We start from the raw sequence: 7144 nt of genomic DNA on the forward strand, positions 1-7144 counted from the left end.
CGGGAGCGCCTCTGCGCTCCCAAGCGGCGCACTGTAGCAGTGCGCCACCGGGCCGGCCCATTTTTTTTTTTTAATTCCTTAATTTTTTATTCCTGGTACCACTACCACAACTTACAGAGGAATATACCTGATGTAATGAAAAGAAAAAGAAAAAGACAAAGCTACAACAGATAAAAGACTTCAGGAATGTACATGTAATTGACACTACATTGCATTAATCAATAGCTGCACTTTTTGCAAACTGTGGCTATGACAATCCTGAACAAGAAGGGTTTCCTGTTTAAGGTGCAGTAACTTGTCTGACTATGGATCATTGTTCCTTCTGTGGCAGATTTTTACAGTACCTCTAATGCATTTGGGACAACTGTCCCAAAGTAACCTGCAGCTTTCCAGACAACTCCTTGCTCTCTCTCCTGCTATGAACTATAGCCCTTTTCTGCTGTTTTTAGAACCTTCTGCTACCATATCCACCACTTCCACCACCACATCCATAACCACCACCATAGGGACTGCCTGAGCTTCTTCCACCAAAATTGCCACCCTTCATGGGTCCATAACTTGATTGCTGTTGTACACTGTAATTTCCAAAATCATTATAGTTTCCGCCACCGCCAAAATTTCCTCCTTCATTGTAACCATCATATATCCTCCACCACTGCAACCATTTCTACCACCTTGGTTTCCATATCCTGGTCCACCACCACCATAGCCCCCTCTACTGTTATAACCAGGAACACCACTGTAGTTGCCACCCTCAACTCCAAATCCATTATATCTGCCATCACATCCTCCATAACTACCTTGGCTGCCCACAACCTCCACCACCATACCTCCTCTTCCACCAAAGTTTACACCATGGCCAAAATTACCTCCACCACCTCCAAAATTTCCTCCATGACCCATAACATTGCCAGCTCCACCTCCATGACCTCTCTGTGATCCAGCAGACTGTATCTCTTGTTTAGAAAGTGCTTTTATCACTTCACAATTATGCCCATTAATAGTGTGGTATTTCTGAACAATAGTTTTATCAACTGTATCATGATCATCAAAAGTTACAAAAAAGCAAATTCTCTCTTTTTTCCACTTTGCCTGTCTTCCATAACTTCTATGGTTTCAATCTTGCCAATACTTTTCAAAGTAGTCTCTCAAATTATATTCTTCTGTATCTTCTTTAATACCACCAACAAAAATTTTCTTCACTGTTAGATGGGCACTAGACTTTACAGAACCCTCTCTAGAAACAGCTCTGTTTGGTTCCACTACATGCCCATCAACCTTGTGTGGTTGAGCACACGTTGCTGAATCCACCTGTTCAACATAAGAGTAAGTCATAAAACCAAAGCCCCTGGAATGCTTTGTTTGAGGGTCTCTCGTTAGTGCACAATCTGTGAGTGTGCCCCATTTCTCAGAATGTTTTCAAACTATCATCTGTAGTTTCAAAGCTCAGACCACCAATAAACAGTTTTCTCAACTGCTCTGGTTCCTTTGGATCATGGCCCTCCATTTTGAGGCCGGATTCACTTCTTCCAACTTGAGTTCAGTATGGGACTGAGAGCTCAAATAAGTTTTAAAATAGTGAAAGATTTTCCAATGAAGGAAAACTAAAATCCTTAATGCAAATTTTGCAAAAAAGCATAGTAGCCAAGTGTTGACTAGTGTTGACTTAATTCACTTGGAGCAGTGTTTCATGGCATTTGTCACATTCAGTATAGGTTGGAGTTTAATCCTGGATCCAGGACTTAAACTTTTGTTCTCTTTCCCCTCCTAAGTTAAAGCATCCAGTTCTTTTCACCTGTGTTTTCATGTATCATTTATATTTTCATGTTATTTTTTTGAGGTAGCTGGTTTTCTGTTTTCCTTTGAGGAGACAGTGGCATGGATATGTTTAGAGTCTCAGGTGGCTTAAAACTCTAGGTGTAGTCAGTGGTGAAAGTTTTTTTCTTGGTTAGTCTCACTTTAGTGGTGATAACTATTACATATGCTGAGGGTTTTTTAAAAAAGGCTTGTGGTAGAGTATGGCCTACTATTTGCACAGTCTTGTGGCAACTGCCCACTTCCTGCTAATGAGGCAGAGTACGATCATAACTGCCTTCAAATTTTAGTTCAGCAGTTATGATGATGCCTTACAGTTTAATTTGCATTTCTTTATTTGTAGAGAAGACTGCATTTTCTGTGCAATGATTTGACATTGAGGCAGAGTACGATCATAACTGCCTTCAAATTTTAGTTCAGCAGTTATGATGATGCCTTACAATTTAATTTGCATTTCTTTATTTGTAGAGAAGACTGCATTTTCTGTGCAATGATTTGACATTGGTATTTCCTACTTTGTTAACTCAACTTTGTTTACTTGCTGTTGGGAGTCTGGGTGTTGCCCTTTGGTGGAGTTTTGCAAATAAAACTTCATGTTCTTTCTTATTCACTGCTTTTTTCTTCCAGTTGATGTGCTGAATTTTGTTCTTTTTGCTCAGGATTGCTTTGACTATTTGGGATATTTCGTTGTTACATATAAATTTTTGAATTGTTTTTTCTATTTCTGTGATGTCATTGGTAGTTTGATGGGGATTGTATTGACTCTGTAGACCACTTTGGTATAGTATGGACATTTTGACAATAATGTTTCTTCTAATTCATGAGCATGTGTTTTAGCTATTCCGAGTTCCTTGTATTTCCCTGTGAATTGCAGAATCAGCTTGTCAATTTCTGCAAAGAAGTCAGTGAGGATATTGGTAGGTATTGCATTGATTCCATAGATCAGTTTTGGGAGTATTGCAATCTTCACAATATTTAAATCTTCTAATTCATGAACTTGGGATGTCTTTCCATTTTATTTAGGTCTTTTTCAATTCCTTTCAACAATGTTTTCTTGTTTTCAGAGTATTATGTATTTTGCAGTTTTTTGCTAAATTTATTCCTAAATAATTTATTCTTTTTGATGCAATTGTAAATGGAATTTTCTTAATTTCCTTTTCAGATTGTTCATTACTAACTAGTCTGTAGAAATACAATTGATTTTCATATATTGATCTTGTAACCTACAGTTTTGCTAAACTTATTTATTAATTCGTTTTTAGTGCATTCCTTGGGATTTTTTATATACAAGATCATGTCATCTGCTAATACAAATAAATTTACTTCTTCCAACCTGGATACCTTTTATTTATTTATTTTCTTGCCTAACTGCCCTGGCTAGAATTTCCAGTACAGTGTTGGATAGAAGTGGTAAGATCAGGCATCCTTGTCTTGTTCCTGATCATCAGGGAAGCACCACCGAGGATGGTGTGAACTGTGGTTCTTATTCTTTCTTTGTTTAGTCTCATGATTTGGTTGAGAACATGCTCTAGTAACCTCCTGAGAAAGTGATCATGAGAGTGAAAGTTTTTGAGACCTCCTCAAGGATCACCAACCTTCTTGATCTGCCTGGGATTGAGGGGTTCTCAGGACATGGGAGTTTTAGTTTTAAACCAGGTCCGTTCTGGGCAAGTGGTTTGGTTTACCCAGGATGTGGGATTAATGGTGCCCTAAAGCCAGGAAAACCAGGATGAACTGGCCACCCTGCCACGTGCCTAAAAATGCCTTTGTTCTACCTTCATGCTCGATTGACAGTTTGAATCTGTATAATTTGTAGTTGGAAATTTTCCCTGAGTGGCTCCATTTTTTTCTAGCTTACAGCATGGCTCTTAGGAAGTTGTAGTCATTCTGATTTTGCTCTTAGTGTGACATGTTCTTCTTTACTCTCTAGAGGCTATTAGATCTCCCCTGTTTCCAGTGTTGTCAGAGCATCATGCTCTGTGTTTGACTCTAGTTTAATCCCATGTGCTAGGTGCTTGCTGGGCTTTTCAGCTGCAGATTCATGTCCTTCATCTCTGCGTTTAAGAAATTTCCTGCTGGCTGGTTAGCTTGGTTAGAGCATACCCTTATAACAGTGAGGTCATGGGTTCGGATCCCCATACCTGCCAGCCTCCCTCACCTCTCCCACAAAAAATAAATTTCCTTAAATTCTTTCTGGTTATCTCCTTTCCTTTATTTTTTTGTTCTCTGTCCAGCTCTTCTGTTATTCAGAAATTGGATCACCAGTTCCGTTCTTCCCGTTTTTCCCCCTATGTTCTATGTCTCTAACTTTTTGCTCTTCTTTCCTGGGAAACTCACACATGACTTCCTCAACTGTGTAGAGTTCTGCTTTTTTCCTTTGTTACTATTATTACTTTCCCAAAGCTTTTCTTTTCTTTTCTTTTTTTTTTTTTTTTTGTCTTTTGTCTTTTTTTCCGTGTCCAGCAACGGATTGCAACCCTCAGTGTTGCCCCTGTACCGGACCGGGGACCGGCAACGGGACCGCAACCCTCGGTGTTGCTCCCGTGCCTCGCTCAGCCAGTGAGCGGGAACCGGTCTGTATGTGGGATCCGAACCCTCGGGCGGGAGCGCCGCCGCACTTCCCAAGCGACGCACTTATTCAGTGCGCCACCGGGCCGGCCCCCAAAGCTTTTCTGAAAGCGATTGTGGTTGTTGTTCTTCAAGTAATATTCTGGTCTTGTTTCAGGGATACAATATCGTGTCATTGTTCTGAGAGGATGTACACACATTCACACACACACACATGTGCTCTTACTCCCAAGTACATTCACATGTGCTCTTACTCTCCTGCACACTCACATATGTGCTCTCACACACACACACGTGTGTGCACATACACACCTGCCAGAAGGACTGGGCTGGGAGGCGTTGGATGCAGGGAGCTTGGGTAGGAGGTGAATGTCCTGGGCCAGCCTGGCAGGGAGGATGTGAGCTGGGGGATGTGCATTGATGGGAAGGAAGGAGCTAGGGCTGCAGGCCTTGCAGGAGGACAAGCCTGGTTCCCCGGTAGATGTTTTGGTGACAGAAGAGCATGTGAACTATGGGTGAGAAGGTACCCTGTGCAGTGCCATATACATGCCAAGTGTTGTTGCTCTCTGTGTAGATAGAAACGTGTGTTTGGTTTCAGCTAGGAAACGACGGTTTGAGATTTAAGTGGGATGACCAGCAGACAGTTGGAAATGGGGTCTGAAGTTTGGGGAGAGAAACAGAAGTTAGAACTAGATGTGGGAGTTGTGATCTTGGAAGTGGTGGTGGGCTGTCTGAAGGGAGTGAGAAGAAAAGAAGTCAGTGCAAAAGTGGGAGAGGTCCACAATTAGGGGGTGGTTGTTAGAGGAGCCTTCAAAGAAGGAAAAGACAGACAGAGAAGGCAAATCTAGAGTGTTCCACATCAAAGATTTGAAAAAAGATTTTGAGAAGCACTCAGTCATTGACCTGAGCTGAAGAAGAGTTGAAAGGGTGGACAATGGGTGTAGCCTGGAGGACCAGGTCACAGGGCAGGTGGCAGAGCTCCTGGAGTGGACGAGGCTGGGCTCTGGTTATTTGCCATAGATGAAAAGCAGGTGAAAGGAGTCAAATGCACTCATTCGACAGTAATGTGACCCCACTTGAGATGGCAATAATCGGTAGACTAGGAGGTCATTGTCTTTGTGTGCTCTTTGCAAACTGTCTTGACATGGGAGAACTTTTATTCTTTACATTTAAAGACATTTTGAAGTCCTAGCATCTTGGCATGGTGATGTTCAGCTTCCTGCAAGCCCACCTTTCCTGTAGCTTTCTGTGGTATTTCTGTCAGCTGTTGCATGGGTCTGTCATTGCTGAATAGATGTGCTGTTGTTCCAAGCCACAGAGACCTTGCCAAATCTTAGCACCCTTTTAACCCTCATCTCAGGGTTAAATGTCCAGGTTTATAGGAAGGAGCAGGAAATTAAGTCCAGAACGAAATTCTTCCACATGACTAACGTTTTCTCCTTTGGCCTAGAATCCTATTTCCGGCAGCAGTGAGCTTATCTTCCAAAGGAACCACCATGGAACTCTGTAGACCTTGTTTATTTTTGAAGTCACTTCTTCTCAGCAGTCTGAGCTGTTATGCAGAACCATGCTGTGCCTCCATAACAGAAATTGGGTTCTTGTGCTGGGAACAGAATGAATGTCTCTGAAATCCAACAGCTGATTTTTTCCTCAGAGGTGTCCAGGGCAGCAGAGATGGAGGAAGTTAATGCATGGAGCCCTTCTAAAGCATAATTTCAAAGAGTCACGGTTAAGTGAATTTACATTTATGGCCCAAGTGACATCAACCCTTTGCGTGTGAGTTCTTCCTTAACTGAGTCACAGGGCAGCCAAATGGCTGGTCCTTGGTCACCTGCGCTCACTCTGACTGCCACTCCTGGCTCATTCTGACTTGATCGTATTAAATCACACCATTCATAGCTATCTGATCTTATAACCTTACTTGTTCACTCCCAGAAACGTTTAGGAGAAGGTGGTGCAGTCCGAATCCCGAGTTTCTGCTTGGCTGCAGCCAGCTTCTGTGCTGTGTTGGCCTCCTAGAATCCGTGCCCGTCCTAGGAGGAAGCTCCTGCGAGGTGTCCTGACCGGGGAGGTAGTCTCTGTTGCCCTTGTGGGGCGCCTGTGTCTTCAGCATCTCCACACCCTGGCCTTGCCTGCTTACCTGAGTCATGGGGTCCCTTCTCTTTTGCTTCAGGGACCTCCTTACTCCTGTTCGCCTATCCTGAGGACTCAGGTGTGCTTCCTCCCTCCAGGGCTGCCCCCTGACTTTGGTTCATATTTAGTTTTGAACCATGGCTGCCATTATCCCTGTGGTACAGGAGGACATTTTTCACCCTTGTTGGTGATACTCTCTCTTTCTTGTCTGTGCTTTTCTCCTTCTCTGCAGATGACTTTTTTCCACAAATGGCCTTTGATTTTATTGATGAGATCATGCCAAAATCCAGAACGAATACTTTATTTTCTTTTTTCTCTCTTGGATGTCTCTGTCAACCACCACAGATACTGCTCTAGCTTCCTCTCCTGTTTTTATCCTTTCTCTTTTCCCATCCTCTTTTCAGCTTAGCCCATTTAATTTTCTTATATACGAAACAGCACATATTTAATGCATGCACTTTGATAGTTTTGATGTGTACACACCCATGAAACCATTTTCACAGTTGAGCTGTGAGCATTCATCACCCCGCAGGTTTCCTCACAGTCTCTCCTGTGCCCATTCTCCTACCTCCATCCCATCCCTAGGCAGCCACTTTCTGTCACAATACATTAGTTTATGTTTTCTAAA

At 42.6% G+C, this 7144-nt stretch overlaps 1 pseudogene; it reads right to left on the reverse strand.

The window, feature by feature from the left end:
• Positions 1 to 418: 418 nt before the first annotated feature.
• LOC103607829 lies at positions 419 to 1507 on the reverse strand (annotated as a pseudogene).
• Positions 1508 to 7144: the final 5637 nt, after the last annotated feature.

The sequence above is a fragment of the Galeopterus variegatus genome, unplaced genomic scaffold (assembly GCF_000696425.1).
Source record: "Galeopterus variegatus unplaced genomic scaffold, G_variegatus-3.0.2 Scaffold7746, whole genome shotgun sequence".
Classification (NCBI taxonomy): domain Eukaryota; kingdom Metazoa; phylum Chordata; class Mammalia; order Dermoptera; family Cynocephalidae; genus Galeopterus; species Galeopterus variegatus.